Source organism: Filicampus tigris, chromosome 3, assembly GCF_054856515.1.
Source record: "Filicampus tigris isolate MCC_2025a chromosome 3, RoL_Ftig_1.0, whole genome shotgun sequence".
In the NCBI taxonomy this organism is placed as follows: domain Eukaryota; kingdom Metazoa; phylum Chordata; class Actinopteri; order Syngnathiformes; family Syngnathidae; genus Filicampus; species Filicampus tigris.
Genome location: NC_141219.1, coordinates 29,608,723 through 29,633,829, shown reverse-complemented (window position 1 = coordinate 29,633,829; position 25,107 = coordinate 29,608,723). Strand labels below are relative to the sequence as shown.

Genomic DNA, 25,107 nt, shown 5'->3' with positions numbered 1-25,107 from the left:
GATTATGCCGCAAGCACGGACAGGGAGATACTATTCCACTACACTAACAAGGAGTTACCTAAAAGGTTAGGGGGTACTTTGTTGCTTTCAATTACTGTGAAGTGTCCAGGATTTAACACTTCGTGGTGCATTCCCCAGTGTCACATGTAAGACATCATTCAATTCTGAAGCTTTTTTGAATGTGTTAATGTAAAACTACTTCAGATGTGATATTTTCAAGACAGCAAGATCTGATTATGCCGCAAGCACGGACAGGATTGCTCGTCGACACTTGTTCAGTTTTTCCCAGAAACTGAAAAGTTATACCCACCCGTTGGGTAATCGAACCCTGGTCTTCCGCGCGACAGGGGGAGATACTATTCCACTATACAAACAAGGGGTTACCTAGAAGGTTAGGGGGTACATTGTTGCTTTCAATGGCTGTGAAGTGTCCAGGATTTAAGACCTCATGGTGCATTCCGCAGACTCACGTGTAAGACAGCTTTCTATTCTGAAGCTTTTTTGAATGTGTTAGTGTAAAACTACTTCAGATGTGATATTTTCAAGACAGCGAGGTGTGATTATGCCGCAAGCACGGACAGGATTGCTCGTTGACACTTGTTCAGTTTTCCCAGAAACTGAAAAGCAAGTACCTCCCCGTCGGGGAATCAAACCCCGGTCTTCGCAGGCGGAGATACTAATCCACTATACTAACGAGGAGCTGTTTGGAAGATTGAGCGGTCCTTTGTAGCTTTAAATGGTTGTAAGGTGTCGGATTTAAGAACACTTCATGGTGCATTCCGCAGACACGTGTAAGACAGCTTTCAATTCCGAAGCTTTTTTTAAATATGGTAGTGTAAAACTACTTCAGATGTGATATTTTCAAGACAGCGAGGTCTGATTATGCCACAAGCGCGGACAGGATTGCTCGTTGACACTTGTTCAGTTTTTCCCAGAGACAGCTTTCATTTCTGAAGCATTTTTCGATACAGTAGGTCAAAACCACCACTGATGCGATATTTTCAAGACAGCTCGGTCTGACAGTGCCGCAAAAACACTTCATAGTGCATTCTGCAGACTCACGTGTAAGACAGCTTTCAATTCCGAAGCTTTTTTTTAATATGGTAGTGTAAAACTACTTCAGATGTGATATTTTCAAGACAGCGAGGTCTGATTATGCCGCAAGCACGGACAGGGAGATACTATTCCACTACACTAACAAGGAGTTAGCTAAAAGGTTAGGGGGTACTTTGTTGCTTTCAATGGCTGTGAAGTGTCCAGGATTTAACACTTCGTGGTGCATTCCCCAGTGTCACATGTAAGCCATCATTCAATTCTGAAGCATTTTTGAATGTGTTAGTGTAAAACTACTTCAGATGTGATATTTTGAAGACAGCAAGATCTGATTATGCCGCAAGCACGGACAGGATTGTTCCTCGACACTTGTTCAGTTTTTCCCAGAAACTGAAAAGTTATTTCCCCCCGTTGGGTAATCGAACCCTGGTCTTCTGCGCAACAGGGGGAGATACTATTCCACTATACTAACAAGGGGTTACCTAGAAGGTTAGGGGGTACATTGTTGCTTTCAATGGCTGTGAAGTGTCCAGGATTTAAGAACGCCTCATGGTGCATTCCGCAGACTCACGTGTAAGACTGCTTTCTATTCTGAAGCTTTTTTGAATGTGTTAGTGTAAAACTACTTCAGCTGTGATATTTTCAAGACAGCGAGGTCTGATTATGCTGCAAGCACGGAGAGGATTGCTCGTTGACACTTGTTCAGTTTTCCCAGAAACTGCAAAGCAAGTACCTCCCCGTCGGGGAATCGAACCCCGGTCTTCCGCGTGACAGGCGGAGATACTAATCCACTATACTAACGAGGAGCTGTATAGAAGATTGAGCGGTCCTTTGTAGCTTTAAATGGTTGTAAGGTGTCGGATTTAAGAACACTTCATGGTGCATTCCGCAGACTCACGTGTAAGACAGCTTTCAATTCCGAAGCTTTTTTTTAATATGGTAGTGTAAAACTACTTCAGATGTGATATTTTCAAGGCAGCGAAGTATGATTATGCCGCAAGCACGGACAGGGAGATACTATTCCACTACACTAACAAGGAGTTACCTATAAGGTTAGGGGGTACTTTGTTGCTTTCAATGGCTGTGAAGTGTCCAGGATTTTAACACTTCGTGGTGCATTCGCCAGTGTCACATGTAAGCCATCATTCAATTCTGAAGCATTTTTTATATAGTAGTGTAAAACTACTTCAGATGTGATATTTTTTAAGACAGCGAGGTCTGATGGCTCCGCAAAATCAGACAGGCTTGCTCGTCAACACTTCTTCTGTTTTCCCTGAAATTGAAAAGTAAGTACCTCCCCATCTGGGAATCAAACCCCGGTCTTCCACGTGACAGGGAGAGATACTATTCCACTATACAAACTTGAAGTTGTTAAAAAGATTAAGCTGCATCTGATGGCGGTGCAAACAGTCAGGCTTCAGTTTTCCCAAAAACTGAAAAGCAACTGCCTCCCCGTCGGCGAATCAAACTCCGGTCTTGCGTGTGACAGGCAAAGATACTAATCCACTATACTAACGAGGAGTTAATCAGAAGATTAAGGGGTACATTGTTGCTTTCAATGGTGGTGAAATGTGTAGTATTTAAGAACATGGTGTATTTCGCAGAGTTACGTGTAAGACAGCTTTCATTTCTGAAGCATTTTTCGATACAGTAGGTCAAAACCACCACTGATGCGATATTTTCAAGACAGCTCGGTCTGACAGTGCCGCAAAAACAGACACGCTTGCTTGTTGAAACTTGTTCAGTTTTCCCACAAACTTAAGAGTAAGTACCTCTATGTCAGGGAATCGAACCCCGGTTTTCCGCATGACAGGCGGAGATGCTAATACACTATACTAACAGGGAGTTGTTTAGAAGATTAAGGAGTACATTGTTGCTTTCAATGGTTGTGAAGTGTCGGATTTAAGAACACTGGTGCATTCCGCAGAGCCACGTGTAAGACAGCTTTAATTCTGAAGCATTTTTCGATACAGTAGATCAAAACCACCACTGATGCGATATTTTCAAGACAGCTCGGTCTGACAGTGCCGCAAAAACAGACACGCTTGCTTGTTGAAACTTGTTCAGTTTTCCCACAAACTTAAGAGTAAGTACCTCTATGTCAGGGAATCGAACCCCGGTTTTCCGCATGACAGGCGGAGATGCTAATACACTATACTAACAGGGAGTTGTTTAGAAGATTAAGGAGTACTTTGTTGCTTTCAATGGTTGTGAAGTGTCGGATTTAAGAACACTGGTGCATTCCGCAGAGCCACGTGTAAGACAGCTTTCATTTCTGAAGCATTTTTCGATACAGTAGATCAAAACCACCACTGATGCGATATTTTCAAGACAGCTCGGTCTGACAGTGCCGCAAAAACAGACAAGCTTGCTCGTTGACACTTGTTCAGTTTTCCCACAAACTTAAGAGTAAGTACCTCTATGTCGGGTAATTGAACCCCGGTTTTCCGCATGTCAGGCGGAGATGCTAATACACTATACTAACAGGGAGTTGTTTAGAAGATTAAGGAGTACTTTGTTTCTTTCAATGGTTGTGAAGTGTCAGATTTAAGAACATTTTGTGGTGCATTCCACAGAGCCACGTGTAAAACACCTTTCAATTCTGAATTATTTTTCTATATGGTAGTGCAAATCCACCACAAATGTGATATTTTCAAGAAAGCTGCGTCTGATGGCGGTGCAAACACAGACAGGCTTGTTCGTTGAAAATTGTTCAGTTTTCCCAGAAACTGCAAAACAAGTGCCTCCCCGTCGGGGAATCGAACCCCGGTCTTCCGCGTGACAGGCGGAGATGCTAATCCACTATACTAACGAGGAGCTGTTTGGAAGATTGAGCGGTCCTTTGTAGCTTTAAATGGTTGTAAGGTGTCGGATTTAAGAACACTTCATGGTGCATTCCGCAGACTCACGTGTAAAACAGCTTTCAATTCCGAAGCTTTTTTTAAATATGGTAGTGTAAAACTACTTCAGATGTGATATTTTCAAGACAGCGAGGTCTGATTATGCCGCAAGCGCGGACAGGATTGCTCGTTGACACTTGTTCAGTTTTTCCCAGAGACAGCTTTCATTTCTGAAGCATTTTTCGATACAGTAGGTCAAAACCACCACTGATGCGATATTTTCAAGACAGCTCGGTCTGACAGTGCCGCAAAAACACTTCATAGTGCATTCTGCAGACTCACGTGCAAGACAGATTTCAATTACGAAGCTTTTTTTTAATATGGTAGTGTAAAACTACTTCAGATGTGATATTTTCAAGACAGCGAGGTCTGATTATGCCGCAAGCACGGACAGGGAGATACTATTCCACTACACTAACAAGGAGTTACCTAAAAGGTTAGGGGGTACTTTGTTGCTTTCAATGGCTGTGAAGTGTCCAGGATTTAACACTTCGTGGTGCATTCCCCAGTGTCATATGTAAGACATCATTCAATTCTGAAGCTTTTTTGAATGTGTTAGTGTAAAACTACTTCAGATGTGATATTTTGAAGACAGCAAGATCTGATTATGCCGCAAGCACGGACAGGATTGCTCCTCGACACTTGTTCAGTTTTTCCCAGAAACTGAAAAGTTATACCCCCCCGTTGGGTAATCGAACCCTGGTCTTCCGCGCAACAGGGGGAGATACTATTCCACTCTACTAACAAGGGGTTACCTAAAAGGTTAGGGGGTACTTTGTTGCTTTCAATGGCTGTGAAGTGTCCAGGATTTACCACTTCGTGGTGCATTCCCCAGTGCCACATGTAAGACATCATTCAATTCTGAAGCTTTTTTGAATGTGTTAGTGTAAAACTACTTCAGATGTGATATTTTCAAGACAGCAAGATCTGAATATGCCGCAAGCACGGACAGGATTGCTCGTCGACACTTGTTCAGTTTTTCCCAGAAACTTAAGAGTAAGTACCTCTATGTCGGGTAATTGAACCCCAGTTTTCCGCATGACAGGCGGAGATGCTAATACACTATACTAACAGGGAGTTGTTTAGAAGATTAAGGAGTACTTTGTTGCTTTCAATGGTTGTGAAGTGTCGGATTTAAGAACATTTTGTGGTGCATTCCGCAGAGCCACGTGTAAAACAGCTTTCAATTCTGAATTATTTTTCTATATGGTAGTGCAAATCCACCACAAATGTGAAATTTTCAAGAAAGCTGCATCTGATGGCGGTGCAAACACAGACAGGTTTGCTCGTTGACAATTGTTCAGTTTTCCCAGAAATTGAAAGGTAAGCACTTCCCCCATCAGGGAATTGAACCCCGGTCTTCCGCATGACAGAGGGAGATACTAATCCACTATACCAAAGAGGAGTTATTTTGAAGATTAAGGGGTACTTTGTTGCTTTTAATGGTTGTGAAGTGTCTAGGATTTAAGAACACTTTGTGGTGCATTCCGCAGACTCACGTGTAAGAAAGCTTTCAATTCCGAAGCTTTTTTTTAATATGGTAGTGTAAAACTATTTCAGATGTGATATTTTCAAGACAGCGAGGTCTGATTATGCCGCAAGCACGGACAGGATTGCTCGTTGACACTTGTTCAGTTTTCCCAGAAACTTAAAAGCAAGCACCTCCCCGTCGGGGAATCGAACCCCGGTCTTCCGCGTGACAGGCTGAGATACTATTCCACTATACTAACAAGGGGTTACCTAGAAGGTTAGGGGGTACATTTTTGCTTTCAATGGCTGTGAAGTGTCCAGGATTTAAGAACACTTTGTGGTGCATTCCGCAGAGCCACGTGTAAGACAGCTTTCTATTCTGAAGCTTTTTTGAATGTGTTAGTGTAAAACTACTTCAGATGTGATATTTTCAAGACAGCAAGATCTAATTATGCCGAAAGCACGGACAGGATTGCTCGTCGACACTTGTTCAGTTTTTCCCAGAAACTGAAAAGTAAATACCCCCCCGTTGTGTAGTCGAACACCGGTCTTCCTCGCGACAGGGGGAGATACTATTCCACTATACTAACAAGGAGTTACCTATAAGGTTAGGGGGTACTTTGTTGCTTTCAATGGCTGTGAAGTGTCCAGGTTTTTAACACTTCGTGGTGCATTCCCCAGTGTCACATGTAAGCCATCATTCAATTCTGAAGCATTTTTTATATAGTAGTGTAAAACTACTTCAGATGTGATATTTTTTAAGACAGCGAGGTCTGATGGCTCCGCAAAATCAGACAGGCTTGCTCGTCAACACTTCTTCTGTTTTCCCTGAAATTGAAAAGTAAGTACCTCCCCATCATGGCGGTGCAAAAAGTCAGGCTTCAGTTCCCAAAAACTGAAAAGCAACTACCTCCCCGTCGGCGAATCAAACTCCGGTTTTGCGTGTGACAGGCAAAGATACTAATCCCCTATACTAACGAGGAGTTAATCAGAAGATTAAGGGGTACATTGTTGCTTTCAATGGTGGTGAAATGTGTAGTATTTAAGAACATGGTGTATTCCGCAGAGTCACGTGTAAGACAGCTATCATTTCTGAAGCATTTTTCGATACAGTAGGTCAAAACCCAAGACAGCTCGGTCTGACAGTGCCGCAAAAACAGACACGCTTGCTTGTTGAAACTTGTTCAGTTTTCCCACAAACTTAAGAGTAAGTACCTCTATGTCAGGGAATCAAACCCCGGTTTTCCGCATGACAGGCGGAGATGCTAATACACTATACTAACAGGGAGTTGTTTAGAAGATTAAGGAGTACTTTGTTGCTTTCAATGGTTGTGAAGTGTCGGATTTAAGAACACTGGTGCATTCCGCAGAGCCACGTGTAAGACAGCTTTCATTTCTGAAGCATTTTTCGATACAGTAGATCAAAACCACCACTGATGCGATATTTTCAAGACAGCTCGGTCTGACAGTGCCGCAAAAACAGACAAGCTTGCTCGTTGACACTTGTTCAGTTTTCCCACAAACTTAAGAGTAAGTACCTCTATGTCGGGTAATTGAACCCCGGTTTTCCGCATGTCAGGCGGAGATGCTAATACACTATACTAACAGGGGGTTGTTTAGAAGATTAAGGAGTACTTTGTTTCTTTCAATGGTTGTGAAGTGTCAGATTTAAGAACATTTTGTGGTGCATTCCACAGAGCCACGTGTAAAACACCTTTCAATTCTGAATTATTTTTCTATTTGGTAGTGCAAATCCACCACAAATGTGATATTTTCAAGAAAGCTGCGTCTGATGGCGGTGCAAACACAGACAGGCTTGTTCGTTGAAAATTGTTCAGTTTTCCCAGAAATTGGAAGGTAAGCACTTCCCCCGTCGGGGAATTGAACCCCGGTCTTCTGCATGACAGAGGGAGATACTAATCCATTATACCAAAGAGGAGTTATTTTGAAGATTAAGTGGTACTTTCTTGCTTTTAATGGTTGTGAAGTGTCTAGGATTTAAGAACACTTTGTGGTGCATTCCGCAGACTCACGTGTAAGACAGCTTTTTATTCTGAAGCTTTTTTGAATGTGTTAGTGTAAAACTACTTGAGATGTGATATTTTCAAGACAGCGAGATCTGATTATGCCGCAAGCACGGACTGGATTGCTCGTTGACACTTGTTCAGTTTTCCCAGAAACTGAAAAGCAAGTACCTCCCCGTCGGGGAATCGAACCCCGGTCTTCCGCGTGACAGGCGGAGATACTAATCCACTATACTAACGAGGAGCTGTTTAGAAGATTAAGCGGACCTTTGTAGCTTTAAATGGTTGTAAGGTGTCGGATTTAAGAACACTTCATGGTGCATTCCGCAGACTCACGTGTAAGACAGCTTTCAATTCCGAAGCTTTTTTTTAATATGGTAGTGTAAAACTACTTCAGATGTGATATTTTCAAGACAGCGAGGTCTGATTATGCCGCAAGCACGGATAGGGAGATACTATTCCACTACACTAACAACGAGTTACCTAAAAGGTTAGGGGGTACTTTGTTGCTTTCAATGGCTGTGAAGTGTCCAGGAATTAACACTTCGTGGTGCATTCCCCAGTGTCACATGTAAGACATCATTCAATTCTGAAGCTTTTTTGAATGTGTTAGTGTAAAACTACTTCAGATGTGATATTTTCAAGACAGCAAGATCTGATTGTGCCGCAAGCACGGACAGGATTGCTCATCGACACTTGTTCAGTTTTTCCCAGAAACTGAAAAGTTATACCCACCCGTTGGGTAATTGAACCCTGGTCTTCCGCGCGACAGGGGGAGATACTATTCCACTATACAAACAAGGGGTTACCTAGAAGGTTAGGGGGTACATTGTTGCTTTCAATGGCTGTGAAGTGTCCAGGATTTAAGACCTCATGGTGCATTCCGCAGACTCACGTGTAAGATAGCTTTCTATTCTGAAGCTTTTTTGAATGTGTTAGTGTAAAACTACTTCAGATGTGATATTTTCAAGACAGCAAGATCTAATTATGCCGAAAGCACGGACAGGATTGCTCGTCGACACTTGTTCAGTTTTCCCAGAAACTGAAAAGCAAGTACCTCCCCGTCGGGGAATCGATCCCCGGTCTTCCGCGTGACAGGCGGAGATACTAATCCACTATACTAACGAGGAGCTGTTTGGAAGACTGAGCGGTCCTTTGTAGCTTTAAATGGTTGTAAGGTGTCGGATTTAAGAACACTTCATGGTGCATTCCGCAGACTCACGTGTAAGACAGCTTTCAATTCCGAAGCTTTTTTTTAATATGGTAGTGTAAAACTACTTCAGATGTGATATTTTCAAGACAGCGAGGTCTGATTATGCCGCAAGCATGGACAGGATTGCTCGTTGACACTTGTTCAGTTTTTCCCAGAGACAGCTTTCATTTCTGAAGCATTTTTCGATACAGTAGGTCAAAACCACCACTGATGCGATATTTTCAAGACAGCTCGGTCTGACAGTGCCGCAAAAACACTTCATGGTGCATTCTGCAGACTCACGTGTAAGACAGCTTTCAATTCCGAAGCTTTTTTTTAATATGGTAGTGTAAAACTACTTTAGATGTGATATTTTCAAGACAGCGAGGTCTGATTATGCCGCAAGCACGGACAGGGAGATACTATTCCACTACACTAACAAGGAGTTACCTAAAAGGTTAGGGGGTACTTTGTTGCTTTCAATTACTGTGAAGTGTCCAGGATTTAACACTTCGTGGTGCATTCCCCAGTGTCACATGTAAGACATCATTCAATTCTGAAGCTTTTTTGAATGTGTTAGTGTAAAACTACTTCAGATGTGATATTTTCAAGACAGCAAGATCTGATTATGCCGCAAGCACGGACAGGATTGCTCGTCGACACTTGTTCAGTTTTTCCCAGAAACTGAAAAGTTATACCCACCCGTTGGGTAATCGAACCCTGGTCTTCCGCGCGACAGGGGGAGATACTATTCCACTATACAAACAAGGGGTTACCTAGAAGGTTAGGGGGTACATTGTTGCTTTCAATGGCTGTGAAGTGTCCAGGATTTAAGACCTCATGGTGCATTCCGCAGACTCACGTGTAAGACAGCTTTCTATTCTGAAGCTTTTTTGAATGTGTTAGTGTAAAACTACTTCAGATGTGATATTTTCAAGACAGCGAGGTGTGATTATGCCGCAAGCACGAACAGGATTGCTCGTTGACACTTGTTCAGTTTTCCCAGAAACTGCAAAACAAGTGCCTCCCCGTCGGGGAATCGAACCCCGGTCTTCCGCGTGACAGGCGGAGATACTAATCCACTATACTAACGAGGAGCTGTTTGGAAGATTGAGCGGTCCTTTGTAGCTTTAAATGGTTGTAAGGTGTCGGATTTAAGAACACTTCATGGTGCATTCCGCAGACTCACGTGTAAGACAGCTTTCAATTCCGAAGCTTTTTTTAAATATGGTAGTGTAAAACTACTTCAGATGTGATATTTTCAAGACAGCGAGGTCTGATTATGCCGCAAGCGCGGACAGGATTGCTCGTTGACACTTGTTCAGTTTTTCCCAGAGACAGCTTTCATTTCTGAAGCATTTTTCGATACAGTAGGTCAAAACCACCACTGATGCGATAATTTCAAGACAGCTCGGTCTGACAGTGCCGCAAAAACACTTCATAGTGCATTCTGCAGACTCACGTGCAAGACAGATTTCAATTACGAAGCTTTTTTTTAATATGGTAGTGTAAAACTACTTCAGATGTGATATTTTCAAGACAGCGAGGTCTGATTATGCCGCGAGCACGGACAGGGAGATACTATTCCACTACACTAACAAGGAGTTACCTAAAAGGTTAGGGGGTACTTTGTTGCTTTCAATGGTTGTGAAGTGTCCAGGATTTAACACTTCGTGGTGCATTCCCCAGTGTCATATGTAAGACATCATTCAATTCTGAAGCTTTTTTGAATGTGTTAGTGTAAAACTACTTCAGATGTGATATTTTGAAGACAGCAAGATCTGATTATGCCGCAAGCACGGACAGGATTGCTCCTCGACACTTGTTCAGTTTTTCCCAGAAACTGAAAAGTTATACCCCCCCGTTGGGTAATCGAACCCTGGTCTTCCGCGCAACAGGGGGAGATACTATTCCACTCTACTAACAAGGGGTTACCTAAAAGGTTAGGGGGTACTTTGTTGCTTTCAATGGCTGTGAAGTGTCCAGGATTTACCACTTCGTGGTGCATTCCCCAGTGCCACATGTAAGACATCATTCAATTCTGAAGCTTTTTTGAATGTGTTAGTGTAAAACTACTTCAGATGTGATATTTTCAAGACAGCAAGATCTGAATATGCCGCAAGCACGGACAGGATTGCTCGTCGACACTTGTTCAGTTTTTCCCAGAAACTTAAGAGTAAGTACCTCTATGTCGGGTAATTGAACCCCAGTTTTCCGCATGACAGGCGGAGATGCTAATACACTATACTAACAGGGAGTTGTTTAGAAGATTAAGGAGTACTTTGTTGCTTTCAATGGTTGTGAAGTGTCGGATTTAAGAACATTTTGTGGTGCATTCCGCAGAGCCACGTGTAAAACAGCTTTCAATTCTGAATTATTTTTCTATATGGCAGTGCAAATCCACCACAAATGTGAAATTTTCAAGAAAGCTGCATCTGATGGCGGTGCAAACACAGACAGGTTTGCTCGTTGACAATTCTTCAGTTTTCCCAGAAATCGAAAGGTAAGCACTTCCCCCATCAGGGAATTGAACCCCGGTCTTCCGCATGACAGAGGGAGATACTAATCCACTATACCAAAGAGGAGTTATTTTGAAGATTAAGGGGTACTTTGTTGCTTTTAATGGTTGTGAAGTGTCTAGGATTTAAGAACACTTTGTGGTGCATTCCGCAGACTCACGTGTAAGAAAGCTTTCAATTCCGAAGCTTTTTTTTAATATGGTAGTGTAAAACTACTTCAGATGTGATATTTTCAAGACAGTGAGGTGTGATTATGCCGCAAGCACGGACAGGATTGCTCGTTGACACTTGTTCAGTTTTCCCAGAAACTGAAAAGCAAGTACCTCCCCGTCGGGGAATCGAACCCCGGTCTTCCGCGTGACAGGCGGAGATACTCATCCACTATACTAACGAGGAGCTGTTTGGAAGACTGAGCGGTCCTTTGTAGCTTTAAATGGTTGTAAGGTGTCGGATTTAACACTTCATGGTGTATTCCGCAGACTCACGTGTAAGACAGCTTTCAATTCCGAAGCTTTTTTTTAATATGGTAGTGTAAAACTACTTCAGATGTGATATTTTCAAGACAGCGAGGTCTGATTATGCCGCAAGCACGGACAGGGAGATACTATTCCACTACACTAACAAGGAGTTACCTAAAAGGTTAGGGGGTACTTTGTTGCTTTCAATGGCTGTGAAGTGTCCAGGATTTAACACTTGGTTTTGCATTCCCCAGTGTCACATGTAAGACATCATTCTATTCTGAAGCTTTTTTGAGTGTGTTAGTGTAAAACTACTTCAGATGTGATATTTTCAAGACAGCAAGATCTGATTATGCCGCAAGCACGGACAGGATTGCTCGTCGACACTTGTTCAGTTTTTCCCAGAAACTGAAAAGTTATACCCCCCCGTTGGGTTATTGAACCCTGGTCTTTCGCGCGACAGGGGGAGATACTATTCCACTATACAAACAAGGGGTTACCTAGAAGGTTAGGGGGTACATTGTTGCTTTCAATGGCTGTGAAGTGTCCAGGATTTCAGACCTCATCGTGCATTCCGCAGACTCACGTGTAAGACAGCTTTCTATTCTGAAGCTTTTTTGAATGTGTTAGTGTAAAACTACTTCAGATGTGATAGTTTCAAGACAGTGAGGTCTGATTATGCCGCAAGCACGGACAGGATTGCTCATTGACACTTGTTCAGTTTTCCCAGAAACTGAAAAGCAAGTACCTCCCCGTCGGGGAATCGAAACCCGGTCTTCCGCGTGACAGGCGGAGATACTAATCCACTATACTAACGAGGAGCTGTTTGGAAGACTGAGCGGTCCTTTGTAGCTTTAAATGGTTGTAAGGTGTCGGATTTAACACTTCATGGTGTATTCCGCAGACTCACGTGTAAGACAGCTTTCAATTCCGAAGCTTTTTTTTAATATGGTAGTGTAAAACTACTTCAGATGTGATATTTTCAAGACAGCGAGGTCTGATTATGCCGCAAGCACGGACAGGGAGATACTATTCCACTACACTAACAAGGAGTTACCTAAAAGGTTAGGGGGTACTTTGTTGCTTTCAATGGCTGTGAAGTGTCCAGGATTTAACACTTGGTTTTGCATTCCCCAGTGTCACATGTAAGACATCATTCTATTCTGAAGCTTTTTTGAATGTGTTAGTGTAAAACTACTTCAGATGTGATATTTTCAAGACAGCAAGATCTGATTATGCCGCAAGCACGGACAGGATTGCTCGTCGACACTTGTTCAGTTTTTCACAGAAACTGAAAAGTTATACCCCCCCGTTGGGTTATTGAACCCTGGTCTTCCGCGCGACAGGGGGAGATACTATTCCACTATACAAACAAGGGGTTACCTAGAAGGTTAGGGGGTACATTGTTGCTTTCAATGGCTGTGAAGTGTCCAGGATTTCAGACCTCATCGTGCATTCCGCAGACTCACGTGTAAGACAGCTTTCTATTCTGAAGCTTTTTTGAATGTGTTAGTGTAAAACTACTTCAGATGTGATAGTTTCAAGACAGCGAGGTCTGATTATGCCGCAAGCACGGACAGGATTGCTCATTGACACTTCTTCAGTTTTCCCAGAAACTGAAAAGCAAGTACCTCCCCGTCGGGGAATCGAACCCCGGTCTTCCGCGTGACAGGCGGAGATACTAATCCACTATACTAACGAGGAGCTGTTTGGAAGACTGAGCGGTCCTTTGTAGCTTTAAATGGTTGTAAGGTGTCGGATTTAAGAACACTTCATGGTGCATTCCGCAGACTCACGTGTAAGACAGCTTTCAATTCCGAAGCTTTTTTTTAAGATGGTAGTGTAAAACTACTTCAGATGTGATATTTTCAAGGCAGCGAAGTATGATTATGCCGCAAGCACGGACAGGGAGATACTATTCCACGACACTAACAAGGAGTTACCTATAAGGTTAGGGGGTATTTTGTTGCTTTCAATGGCTGTGAAGTGTCCAGGATATTAACACTTCGTGGTGCATTCCCCAGTGTCACATGTAAGCCACCATTCAATTCTGAAGCATTTTTTATATAGTAGTGTAAAACTACTTCAGATGTGATATTTTTTAAGACAGCGAGGTCTGATGGCTCCGCAAAATCAGACAGGCTTGCTCGTCAACACTTCTTCTGTTTTCCCTGAAATTGAAAAGTAAGTACCTCCCCATCTGGGAATCAAACCCCGGTCTTCCACGTGACAGGGAGAGATATTATTCCACTATACAAACTTGAAGTTGTTAAAAAGATTAAGCTGCATCTGAAGGCGGTGCAAACAGTCAGGCTTCAGTTTTCCCAAAAACTGAAAAGCAACTACCTCCCCGTCGGCGAATCAAACTCCGGTTTTGCGTGTGACAGGCAAAGATACTAATCCCCTATACTAACGAGGAGTTAATCAGAAGATTAAGGGGTACATTGTTGCTTTCAATGGTGGTGAAATGTGTAGTATTTAAGAACATGGTGTATTCCGCAGAGTCACGTGTAAGACAGCTATCATTTCTGAAGCATTTTTCGATACAGTAGGTCAAAACCCAAGACAGCTCGGTCTGACAGTGCCGCAAAAACATACACGCTTGCTTGTTGAAACTTGTTCAGTTTTCCCACAAACTTAAGAGTAAGTACCTCTATGTCAGGGAATCAAACCCCGGTTTTCCGCATGACAGGCGGAGATGCTAATACACTATACTAACAGGGAGTTGTTTAGAAGATTAAGGAGTACTTTGTTGCTTTCAATGGTTGTGAAGTGTCGGATTTAAGAACACTGGTGCATTCCGCAGAGCCACGTGTAAGAAAGCTTTCATTTCTGAAGCATTTTTCGATACAGTAGATCAAAACCACCACTGATGCGATATTTTCAAGACAGCTCGGTCTGACAGTGCCGCAAAAACAGACAAGCTTGCTCGTTGACACTTGTTCAGTTTTCCCACAAACTTAAGAGTAAGTACCTCTATGTCGGGTAATTGAACCCCGGTTTTCCGCATGTCAGGCGGAGATGCTAATACACTATACTAACAGGGAGTTGTTTAGAAGATTAAGGAGTACTTTGTTTCTTTCAATGGTTGTGAAGTGTCAGATTTAAGAACATTTTGTGGTGCATTCCACAGAGCCACGTGTAAAACACCTTTCAATTCTGAATTATTTTTCTATTTGGTAGTGCAAATCCACCACAAATGTGATATTTTCAAGAAAGCTGCGTCTGATGGCGGTGCAAACACAGACAGGCTTGTTCGTTGAAAATTGTTCAGTTTTCCCAGAAATTGGAAGGTAAGCACTTCCCCCGTCGGGGAATTGAACCCCGGTCTTCTGCATGACAGAGGGAGATACTAATCCATTATACCAAAGAGGAGTTATTTTGAAGATTAAGTGGTACTTTCTTGCTTTTAATGGTTGTGAAGTGTCTAGGATTTAAGAACACTTTGTGGTGCATTCCGCAGACTCACGTGTAAGACATCATTCAATTCTGAAGCTTTTTTGAATGTGTTAGTGTAAAACTACTTCAGATGTGATATTTTCAAGACAGCAAGATCTGATTGTGCCGCAAGCACGGACAGGATTGCTCATCGACACTTGTTCAGTTTTTCCCAGAAACTGAAAAGTTATACCCACCCGTTGGGTAATTGAACCCTGGTCTTCCGCGCGACAGGGGGAGATACTATTCCACTATACAAACAAGGGGTTACCTAGAAGGTTAGGGGGTACATTGTTGCTTTCAATGGCTGTGAAGTGTCCAGGATTTAAGACCTCATGGTGCATTCCGCAGACTCACGTGTAAGACAGCTTTCTATTCTGAAGCTTTTTTGACTGTGTTAGTGTAAAACTACTTCAGATGTGATATTTTCAAGACAGCGAGGTCTGATTATGCCGCAAGCACGGACAGGATTGCTCGTTGACACTTGTTCAGTTTTCCCAGAAACGGAAAAGCAAGTACCTCCCCGTCGGGGAATCGATCCCCGGTCTTCCGCGTGACAGGCGGAGATACTAATCCACTATACTAACGAGGAGCTGTTTGGAAGACTGAGCGGTCCTTTGTAGCTTTAAATGGTTGTAAGGTGTCGGATTTAAGAACACTTCATGGTGCATTCCGCAGACTCACGTGTAAGACAGCTTTCAATTCCGAAGCTTTTTTTTAATATGGTAGTGTAAAACTACTTCAGATGTGATATTTTCAAGGCAGCGAAGTATGATTATGCCGCAAGCACGGACAGGGAGATACTATTCCACTACACTAACAAGGAGTTACCTATAAGGTTAGGGGGTACTTTGTTGCTTTCAATGGCTGTGAAGTGTCCAGGATTTTAACACTTCGTGGTGCATTCCCCAGTGTCACATGTAAGCCATCATTCAATTCTGAAGCATTTTTTATATAGTAGTGTAAAACTACTTCAGATGTGATATTTTTTAAGACAGCGAGGTCTGATGGCTCCGCAAAATCAGACAGGCTTGCTCGTCAACACTTCTTCTGTTTTCCCTGAAATTGAAAAGTAAGTACCTCCCCATCTGGGAATCAAACCCCGGTCTTCCACGTGACAGGGAGAGATACTATTCCACTATACAGACTTGAAGTTGTTAAAAAGATTAAGCTGCATCTGATGGCGGTGCAAACAGTCAGGCTTCAGTTTTCCCCAAAACTGAAAAGCAACTACCTCCCCGTCGGCGAATCAAACTCCGGTCTTGCGTGTGACAGGCAAAGATACTAATCCACTATACTAACGAGGAGTTAATCAGAAGATTAAGGGGTACATTGTTGCTTTCAATGGTGGTGAAATGTGTAGTATTTAAGAACATGGTGTATTTCGCAGAGTCACGTGTAAGACAGCTTTCATTTCTGAAGCATTTTTCGATACAGTAGGTAAAAACCACCACTGATGCGATATTTTCAAGACAGCTCGGTCTGACAGTGCCGCAAAAACATACACGCTTGCTTGTTGAAACTTGTTCAGTTTTCCCACAAACTTAAGAGTAAGTACCGAATCGAACCCCGGTTTTCCGCATCACAGGCGGAGATGCTAATACACTATACTAACAGGGAGTTGTTTAGAAGATTAAGGAGTACTTTGTTGCTTTCAATGGTTGTGAAGTGTCGGATTTAAGAACACTTCGTGGTGCATTCCGCAGACTCACGTGTAAAACACCTTTCAATTCTGAATTATTTTTCTATATGGTAGTGCAAATCCACCACAAATGTGATATTTTCAAGAAAGCTGCGTCTGATGGCGGTGCAAACACAGACAGGCTTGTTCGTTGAAAATTGTTCAGTTTTCCCAGAAATTGGAAGGTAAGCACTTCCACCGTCGGGGAATTGAACCCCGGTCTTCTGCATGACAGAGGGAGATACTAATCCACTATACCAAAGAGGAGTTATTTTGAAGATTAAGTGGTACTTTGTTGCTTTTAATGGTTGTGAAGTGTCTAGGATTTAAGAACACTTTGTGGTGCATTCTGCAGACTCACGTGTAAGACAGCTTTTTATTCTGAAGCTTTTTTGAATGTATTAGTGTAAAACTACTGGAGATGTGATATTTTCAAGACAGCGAGATCTGATTATGCCACAAGCACGAACTGGATTGCTCGTTGAGACTTGTTCAGTTTTCCCAGAAACTGCAAAGCAAGTACCTCCCCGTCGGGGAATCGAACCCCGGTCTTCCGCGTGACAGGCGGAGATACTAATCCACTATACTAACGAGGAGCTGTTTAGAAGATTGAGCGGTCCTTTGTAGCTTTAAATGGTTGTAAGGTGTCGGATTTAAGAACACTTCATGGTGCATTCCGCAGACTCACGTGTAAGAAAGCCCTCAATTCCGAAGCTTTTTTTTAATATGGTAGTGTAAAACTACTTCAGATGTGATATTTTCAAGACAGCGAGGTCTGATTATGCCGCAAGCACGGACAGGATTGCTCGTTGACACTTGTTCAGTTTTCCCAGAAACTGAAAAGCAAGTACCTCCCCGTCGGGGAATCGAACCCCGGTCTTCCGCGTGACAGGCGGAGATACTAATCCACTATACTAACGAGGAGCTGTTTGGAAGACTGAGCGGTCCTTTGTAGCTTTAAATGGTTGTAAGGTGTCGGATTTAACACTTCATGGTGTATTCCGCAGACTCACGTGTAAGACAGCTTTCAATTCCGAAGCTTTTTTTTAATATGGTAGTGTAAAACTACTTCAGATGTGATCTTTTCAAGACAGCGAGGTCTGATTATGCCGCAAGCATGGACAGGATTGCTCGTTGACACTTGTTCAGTTTTTCCCAGAGACAGCTTTCATTTCTGAAGCATTTTTCGATACAGTAGGTCAAAACCACCACTGATGCGATATTTTCAAGACAGCTCGGTCTGACAGTGCCGCAAAAACACTTCATGGTGCATTCTGCAGACTCACGTGTAAGACAGCTTTCAATTCCGAAGCTTTTTTTTAATATGGTAGTGTAAAACTACTTTAGATGTGATATTTTCAAGACAGCGAGGTCTGATTATGCCGCAAGCACGGACAGGGAGATACTATTCCACTACACTAACAAGGAGTGACCTAAAAGGTTAGGGGGTACTTTGTTGCTTTCAATTACTGTGAAGTGTCCAGGATTCAACACTTCGTGGTGCATTCCCCAGTGTCACATGTAAGACATCATTCAATTCTGAAGCTTTTTTGAATGTGTTAGTGTAAAACTACTTCAGATGTGATATTTTCAAGACAGCAAGATCTGATTATGCCGCAAGCACGGACAGGATTGCTCGTCGACACTTGTTCAGTTTTTCCCAGAAACTGAACAGTTATACCCACCCGTTGGGTAATCGAACCCTGGTCTTCCGCGCGACAGGGGGAGATACTATTCCACTATACAAACAAGGGGTTACCTAGAAGGTTAGGGGGTACATTGTTGCTTTCAATGGCTGTGAAGTGTCCAGGATTTAAGACCTCATGGTGCATTCCGCAGACTCACGTGTAAGACAGCTTTCTATTCTGAAGCTTTTTTGAATGTGTTAGTGTAAAACTACTTCAGATGTGATATTTTCAAGACAGCGAGGTGTGATTATGCCGCAAGCACGGACAGGATTGCTCGTTGACACTTGTTCAGTTTTCCCAGAAACTGCAAAACAAGTACCTCCCCGTCGGGGAATCGAACCCCGGTCTTCCGCGTGACAGGCGGAGATACTAATCCACTATACTAACGAGGAGCTGTTTGGAAGATTGAGCGGTCCTTTGTAGCTTTAAATGGTTGTAAAGTGTCGGATTTAAGAACACTTCATGGTGCATTCCGCAGACTCACGTGTAAGACAGCTTTCAATTCCGAAGCTTTTTTTAAATATGGTAGTGTAAAACTACTTCAGATGTGATATTTTCAAGACAGCGAGGTCTGATTATGCCGCAAGCGCGGACAGGATTGCTCGTTGACACTTGTTCAGTTTTTCCCAGAGACAGCTTTCATTTCTGAAGCATTTTTCGATACAGTAGGTCAAAACCACCACTGATGCGATATTTTCAAGACAGCTCGGTCTGACAGTGCCGCAAAAACACTTCATAGTGCATTCTGCAGACTCACGTGCAAGACAGATTTCAATTACGAAGCTTTTTTTTAATATGGTAGTGTAAATCTACTTCAGATGTGATATTTTCAAGACAGCGAGGTCTGATTATGCCGCAAGCACGGACAGGGAGATACTATTCCACTACACTAACAAGGAGTTACCTAAAAGGTTAGGGGGTACTTTGTTGCTTTCAATGGCTGTGAAGTGTCCAGGATTTAACACTTCGTGGTGCATTCCCCAGTGTCATATGTAAGACATCATTCAATTGTGAAGCTTTTTTGAATGTGTTAGTGTAAAACTACTTCAGATGTGATATTTTGAAGACAGCAAGATCTGGTTTGCTCGTTGACAATTCTTCAGTTTTCCCAGAAATTGAAAGGTAAGCACTTCCCCCATCAGGGAATTGAACCCCGGTCTTCCGCATGACAGAGGGAGATACTAATCCACTATACCAAAGAGGAGTTATTTTGAAGATTAAGGGGTACTTTGTTGCTTTTAATGGTTGTGAAGTGTCTAGGATTTAAGAACACTTTGTGGTGCATTCCGCAGACTCACGTGTAAGAAAGCTTTCAATTCCGAAGCTTTTTTTTAATATGGTAGTTTAAAACTATTTCAGATGTGATATTTTCAAGACAGCGAGGTCTGATTATGCCGCAAGCACGGACAGGATTGCTCGTTGACACTTGTTCAGTTTTCCCAGAAACTAAAAAGCAAGCACCTCCCCGTCGGGGAATCGAACCCCGGTCTTCCGCGTGACAGGCGGAGATACTATTCCACTATACTAACAAGGGGTTACCTAGAAGGTTAGGGGGTACATTTTTGCTTTCAATGGCTGTGAAGTGTCCAGGATTTAAGAACACTTTGTGGTGCATTCCGCAGAGCCACGTGTAAGACAGCTTTCTATTCTGAAGCTTTTTTGAATGTGTTAGTGTAAAACTACTTCAGATGTGATATTTTCAAGACAGCGAGGTGTGATTATGCCGCAAGCACGGACAGGATTGCTCGTTGACACTTGTTCAGTTTTCCCAGAAACTGAAAAGCAAGTACCTCCCCGTCGGGGAATCGAACCCCGGTCTTCCGCGTGACAGGCGGAGATACTAATCCACTATACTAACGAGGAGCTGTTTGGAAGACTGAGCGGTCCTTTGTAGCTTTAAATGGTTGTAAGGTGTCGGATTTAAGAACACTTCATGGTGCATTCCGCAGACTCACGTGTAAGACAGCTTTCAATTCCGAAGCTTTTTTTTAATATGGTAGTGTAAAACTACTTCAGATGTGATATTTTCAAGGCAGCGAAGTATGATTATGCCGCAAGCACGGACAGGGAGATACTATTCCACTACACTAACAAGGAGTTACCTATAAGGTTAGGGGGTACTTTGTTGCTTTCAATGGCTGTGAAGTGTCCAGGATTTTAACACTTCGTGGTGCATTCCCCAGTGTCACATGTAAGCCATCATTCAATTCTGAAGCATTTTTTATATAGTAGTGTAAAACTACTTCAGATGTGATATTTTTTAAGACAGCGAGGTCTGATGGCTCCGCAAAATCAGACAGGCTTGCTCGTCAACAATTCTTCTGTTTTCCCTGAAATTGAAAAGTAAGTACCTCCCCATCTGGGAATCAAACCCCGGTCTTCCACGTGACAGGGAGAGATACTATTCCACTATACAGACTTGAAGTTGTTAAAAAGATTAAGCTGCATCTGATGGCGGTGCAAACAGTCAGGCTTCAGTTTTCCCAAAAACTGAAAAGCAACTACCTCCCCGTCGGCGAATCAAACTCCGGTCTTGCGTGTGACAGGCAAAGATACTAATCCACTATACTAACGAGGAGTTAATCAGAAGATTAAGGGGTACATTGTTGCTTTCAATGGTGGTGAAATGTGTAGTATTTAAGAACATGGTGTATTTCGCAGAGTCACGTGTAAGACAGCTTTCATTTCTGAAGCATTTTTCGATACAGTAGGTAAAAACCACCACTGATGCGATATTTTCAAGACAGCTCGGTCTGACAGTGCCGCAAAAACATACACGCTTGCTTGTTGAAACTTGTTCAGTTTTCCCACAAACTTAAGAGTAAGTACCGAATCGAACCCCGGTTTTCCGCATCACAGGCGGAGATGCTAATACACTATACTAACAGGGAGTTGTTTAGAAGATTAAGGAGTACTTTGTTGCTTTCAATGGTTGTGAAGTGTCGGATTTAAGAACACTTCGTGGTGCATTCCGCAGACTCACGTGTAAAACACCTTTCAATTTTGAATTATTTTTCTATATGGTAGTGCAAATCCACCACAAATGTGATATTTTCAAGAAAGCTGCGTCTGATGGCGGTGCAAACACAGACAGGCTTGTTCGTTGAAAATTGTTCAGTTTTCCCAGAAATTGGAAGGTAAGCACTTCCACCGTCGGGGAATTGAACCCCGGTCTTCTGCATGACAGAGGGAGATACTAATCCACTATACCAAAGAGGAGTTATTTTGAAGATTAAGTGGTACTTTGTTGCTTTTAATGGTTGTGAAGTGTCTAGGATTTAAGAACACTTTGTGGTGCATTCTGCAGACTCACGTGTAAGACAGCTTTTTATTCTGAAGCTTTTTTGAATGTATTAGTGTAAAACTACTGGAGATGTGATATTTTCAAGACAGCGAGATCTGATTATGCCACAAGCACGGACTGGATTGCTCGTTGAGACTTGTTCAGTTTTCCCAGAAACTGCAAAGCAAGTACCTCCCCGTCGGGGAATCGAACCCCGGTCTTCCGCGTGACAGGCGGAGATACTAATCCACTATACTAACGAGGAGCTGTTTAGAAGATTGAGCGGTCCTTTGTAGCTTTAAATGGTTGTAAGGTGTCGGATTTAAGAACACTTCATGGTGCATTCCGCAGACTCACGTGTAAGAAAGCCCTCAATTCCGAAGCTTTTTTTTAATATGGTAGTGTAAAACTACTTCAGATGTGATATTTTCAAGACAGCAAGGTCTGATTATGCCGCAAGCACGGACAGGATTGCTCGTTGACACTTGTTCAGTTTTCCCAGAAACTGAAAAGCAAGTACCTCCCCGTCGGGGAATCGAACCCCGGTCTTCCGCGTGACAGGCGGAGATACTAATCCACTATACTAACGAGGAGCTGTTTGGAAGACTGAGCGGTCCTTTGTAGCTTTAAATGGTTGTAAGGTGTCGGATTTAAGAACACTTCATGGTGCATTCCGCAGACTCACGTGTAAGACAGCTTTCAATTCCGAAGCTTTTTTTTAATATGGTAGTGTAAAACTACTTCAGATGTGATCTTTTCAAGACAGCGAGGTCTGATTATGCCGCAAGCATGGACAGGATTGCTCGTTGACACTTGTTCAGTTTTTCCCAGAGACAGCTTTCATTTCTGAAGCATTTTTCGATACAGTAGGTCAAAACCACCACTGATGCGATATTTTCAAGACAGCTCGGTCTGACAGTGCCGCAAAAACACTTCATGGTGCATTCTGCAGACTCACGTGTAAGACAGCTTTCAATTCCGAAGCTTTTTTTTAATATGGTAGTGTAAAACTACTTTAGATGTGATATTTTCAAGACAGCGAGGTCTGATTATGCCGCAAGCACGGACAGGGAGATACTATTCCACTACACTAACAAGGAGTTACCTAAAAGGTTAGGGGGTACTTTGTTGCTTTCAATTACTGTGAAGTGTCCAGGATTCAACACTTCGTGGTGCATTCCCCAGTGTCACATGTAAGACATCATTCAATTCTGAAGCTTTTTTGAATGTGTTAGTGTAAAACTACTTCAGATGTGATATTTTCAAGACAGCAAGATCTGATTATGCCGCAAGCACGGACAGGATTGCTCGTCGACACTTGTTCAGTTTTTCCCAGAAACTGAAAAGTTATACCCACCCGTTGGGTAATCGAACCCTGGTCTTCCGCGTGACAGGGGGAGATACTATTCCACTATACAAACAAGGGGTTACCTAGAAGGTTAGGGGGTACATTTTTGCTTTCAATGGCTGTGAAGTGTCCAGGATTTAAGAACACTTTGTGGTGCATTCCGCAGAGCCACGTGTAAGACAGCTTTCTATTCTGAAGCTTTTTTGAATGTGTTAGTGTAAAACTACTTCAGATGTGATATTTTCAAGACAGCGAGGTGTGATTATGCCGCAAGCACGGACAGGATTGCTCGTTGACACTTGTTCAGTTTTCCCAGAAACTGAAAAGCAAGTACCTCCCCGTCGGGGAATCGAACCCCGGTCTTCCGCGTGACAGGCGGAGATACTAATCCACTATACTAACGAGGAGCTGCTTGGAAGACTGAGCGGTCCTTTGTAGCTTTAAATGGTTGTAAGGTGTCGGATTAAGAACACTTCATGGTGTATTCCGCAGACTCACGTGTAAGACAGCTTTCAATTCCGAAGCTTTTTTTTTAATATGGTAGTAAAACTCCTTCAGATGCGATATTTTCAAGACAGCGAGGTCTGATTATGCCGCAAGCACGGACAGGGAGATACTATTCCACTACACTAACAAGGAGTTACCTAAAAGGTTAGGGGGTACTTTGTTGCTTTCAATGGCTGTGAAGTGTCCAGGATTTAACACTTGGTTTTGCATTCCCCAGTGTCACATGTAAGACATCATTCTATTCTGAAGCTTTTTTGAATGTGTTAGTGTAAAACTACTTCAGATGTGATATTTTCAAGACAGCAAGATCTGATTATGCAGCAAGCACGGACAGGATTGCTCCTCGACACTTGTTCAGTTTTTCCCAGAAACTGAAAAGTTATACCCCCCCGTTGGGTTATTGAACCCTGGTCTTCCGCGTGACAGGGGGAGATACTATTCCACTATACAAACAAGGGGTTACCTAGAAGGTTAGGGGGTACATTGTTGCTTTCAATGGCTGTGAAGTGTCCAGGATTTAAGACCTCATGGTGCATTCCGCAGACTCACGTGTAAGACAGCTTTCTATTCTGAAGCTTTATTGAATGTGTTAGTGTAAAACTACTTCAGATGTGATATTTTCAAGACAGCGAGGTGTGATTATGCCGCAAGCACGGACAGGATTGCTCGTTGACACTTGTTCAGTTTTCCCAGAAACTGCAAAACAAGTACCTCCCCGTCGGGGAATCGAACCCCGGTCTTCCGCGTGACAGGCGGAGATACTAATCCACTATACTAACGAGGAGCTGTTTGGAAGATTGAGCGGTCCTTTGTAGCTTTAAATGGTTGTAAGGTGTCGGATTTAAGAACACTTCATGGTGCATTCCGCAGACTCACGTGTAAGACAGCTTTCAATTCCGAAGCTTTTTTTAAATATGGTAGTGTAAAACTACTTCAGATGTGATATTTTCAAGACAGCGAGGTCTGATTATGCCGCAAGCGCGGACAGGATTGCTCGTTGACACTTGTTCAGTTTTTCCCAGAGACAGCTTTCATTTCTGAAGCATTTTTCGATACAGTAGGTCAAAACCACCACTGATGCGATATTTTCAAGACAGCTCGGTCTGACAGTGCCGCAAAAACACTTCATAGTGCATTCTGCAGACTCACGTGCAAGACAGATTTCAATTACGAAGCTTTTTTTTAATATGGTAGTGTAAAACTACTTCAGATGTGATATTTTCAAGACAGCGAGGTCTGATTATGCCGCAAGCACGGACAGGGAGATACTATTCCACTACACTAACAAGGAGTTACCTAAAAGGTTAGGGGGTACTTTGTTGCTTTCAATGGCTGTGAAGTGTCCAGGATTTAACACTTCGTGGTGCATTCCCCAGTGTCATATGTAAGACATCATTCAATTGTGAAGCTTTTTTGAATGTGTTAGTGTAAAACTACTTCAGATGTGATATTTTGAAGACAGCAAGATCTGGTTTGCTCGTTGACAATTCTTCAGTTTTCCCAGAAATTGAAAGGTAAGCACTTCCCCCATCAAGGAATTGAACCC

General features: G+C 42.8%; 16 non-coding genes across 16 annotated transcripts; all 16 read right to left on the bottom strand.

The window, feature by feature from the left end:
• Nucleotides 1–1,786: 1,786 nt before the first annotated feature.
• trnad-guc (transfer RNA aspartic acid (anticodon GUC)) lies at nt 1,787–1,859 on the bottom strand. Its single transcript has one exon. It is a non-coding gene; the product is annotated as a tRNA-Asp (tRNA).
• Nucleotides 1,860–3,797: 1,938 nt separating this feature from the next.
• On the bottom strand, nt 3,798–3,870 carry trnad-guc (transfer RNA aspartic acid (anticodon GUC)). The gene has a single exon. It is a non-coding gene; the product is annotated as a tRNA-Asp (tRNA).
• Nucleotides 3,871–7,618: 3,748 nt separating this feature from the next.
• trnad-guc (transfer RNA aspartic acid (anticodon GUC)) lies at nt 7,619–7,691 on the bottom strand. The gene has a single exon. It is a non-coding gene; the product is annotated as a tRNA-Asp (tRNA).
• An 813-nt stretch (nt 7,692–8,504) lies between these two features.
• Nucleotides 8,505–8,577, bottom strand: trnad-guc (transfer RNA aspartic acid (anticodon GUC)). Its single transcript has one exon. It is a non-coding gene; the product is annotated as a tRNA-Asp (tRNA).
• Nucleotides 8,578–9,663: 1,086 nt separating this feature from the next.
• trnad-guc (transfer RNA aspartic acid (anticodon GUC)) lies at nt 9,664–9,736 on the bottom strand. The gene has a single exon. It is a non-coding gene; the product is annotated as a tRNA-Asp (tRNA).
• A 1,745-nt stretch (nt 9,737–11,481) lies between these two features.
• On the bottom strand, nt 11,482–11,554 carry trnad-guc (transfer RNA aspartic acid (anticodon GUC)). Its single transcript has one exon. It is a non-coding gene; the product is annotated as a tRNA-Asp (tRNA).
• Nucleotides 11,555–13,247: 1,693 nt separating this feature from the next.
• trnad-guc (transfer RNA aspartic acid (anticodon GUC)) lies at nt 13,248–13,320 on the bottom strand. The gene has a single exon. It is a non-coding gene; the product is annotated as a tRNA-Asp (tRNA).
• A 2,253-nt stretch (nt 13,321–15,573) lies between these two features.
• Nucleotides 15,574–15,646, bottom strand: trnad-guc (transfer RNA aspartic acid (anticodon GUC)). The gene has a single exon. It is a non-coding gene; the product is annotated as a tRNA-Asp (tRNA).
• Nucleotides 15,647–17,258: 1,612 nt separating this feature from the next.
• On the bottom strand, nt 17,259–17,331 carry trnad-guc (transfer RNA aspartic acid (anticodon GUC)). The gene has a single exon. It is a non-coding gene; the product is annotated as a tRNA-Asp (tRNA).
• A 255-nt stretch (nt 17,332–17,586) lies between these two features.
• Nucleotides 17,587–17,659, bottom strand: trnad-guc (transfer RNA aspartic acid (anticodon GUC)). Its single transcript has one exon. It is a non-coding gene; the product is annotated as a tRNA-Asp (tRNA).
• Nucleotides 17,660–18,742: 1,083 nt separating this feature from the next.
• On the bottom strand, nt 18,743–18,815 carry trnad-guc (transfer RNA aspartic acid (anticodon GUC)). Its single transcript has one exon. It is a non-coding gene; the product is annotated as a tRNA-Asp (tRNA).
• Nucleotides 18,816–20,213: 1,398 nt separating this feature from the next.
• On the bottom strand, nt 20,214–20,286 carry trnad-guc (transfer RNA aspartic acid (anticodon GUC)). The gene has a single exon. It is a non-coding gene; the product is annotated as a tRNA-Asp (tRNA).
• Nucleotides 20,287–21,898: 1,612 nt separating this feature from the next.
• On the bottom strand, nt 21,899–21,971 carry trnad-guc (transfer RNA aspartic acid (anticodon GUC)). The gene has a single exon. It is a non-coding gene; the product is annotated as a tRNA-Asp (tRNA).
• Nucleotides 21,972–22,226: 255 nt separating this feature from the next.
• Nucleotides 22,227–22,299, bottom strand: trnad-guc (transfer RNA aspartic acid (anticodon GUC)). Its single transcript has one exon. It is a non-coding gene; the product is annotated as a tRNA-Asp (tRNA).
• Nucleotides 22,300–23,388: 1,089 nt separating this feature from the next.
• Nucleotides 23,389–23,461, bottom strand: trnad-guc (transfer RNA aspartic acid (anticodon GUC)). The gene has a single exon. It is a non-coding gene; the product is annotated as a tRNA-Asp (tRNA).
• Nucleotides 23,462–24,272: 811 nt separating this feature from the next.
• Nucleotides 24,273–24,345, bottom strand: trnad-guc (transfer RNA aspartic acid (anticodon GUC)). The gene has a single exon. It is a non-coding gene; the product is annotated as a tRNA-Asp (tRNA).
• Between the last annotated feature and the right edge of the window lie 762 nt (nt 24,346–25,107).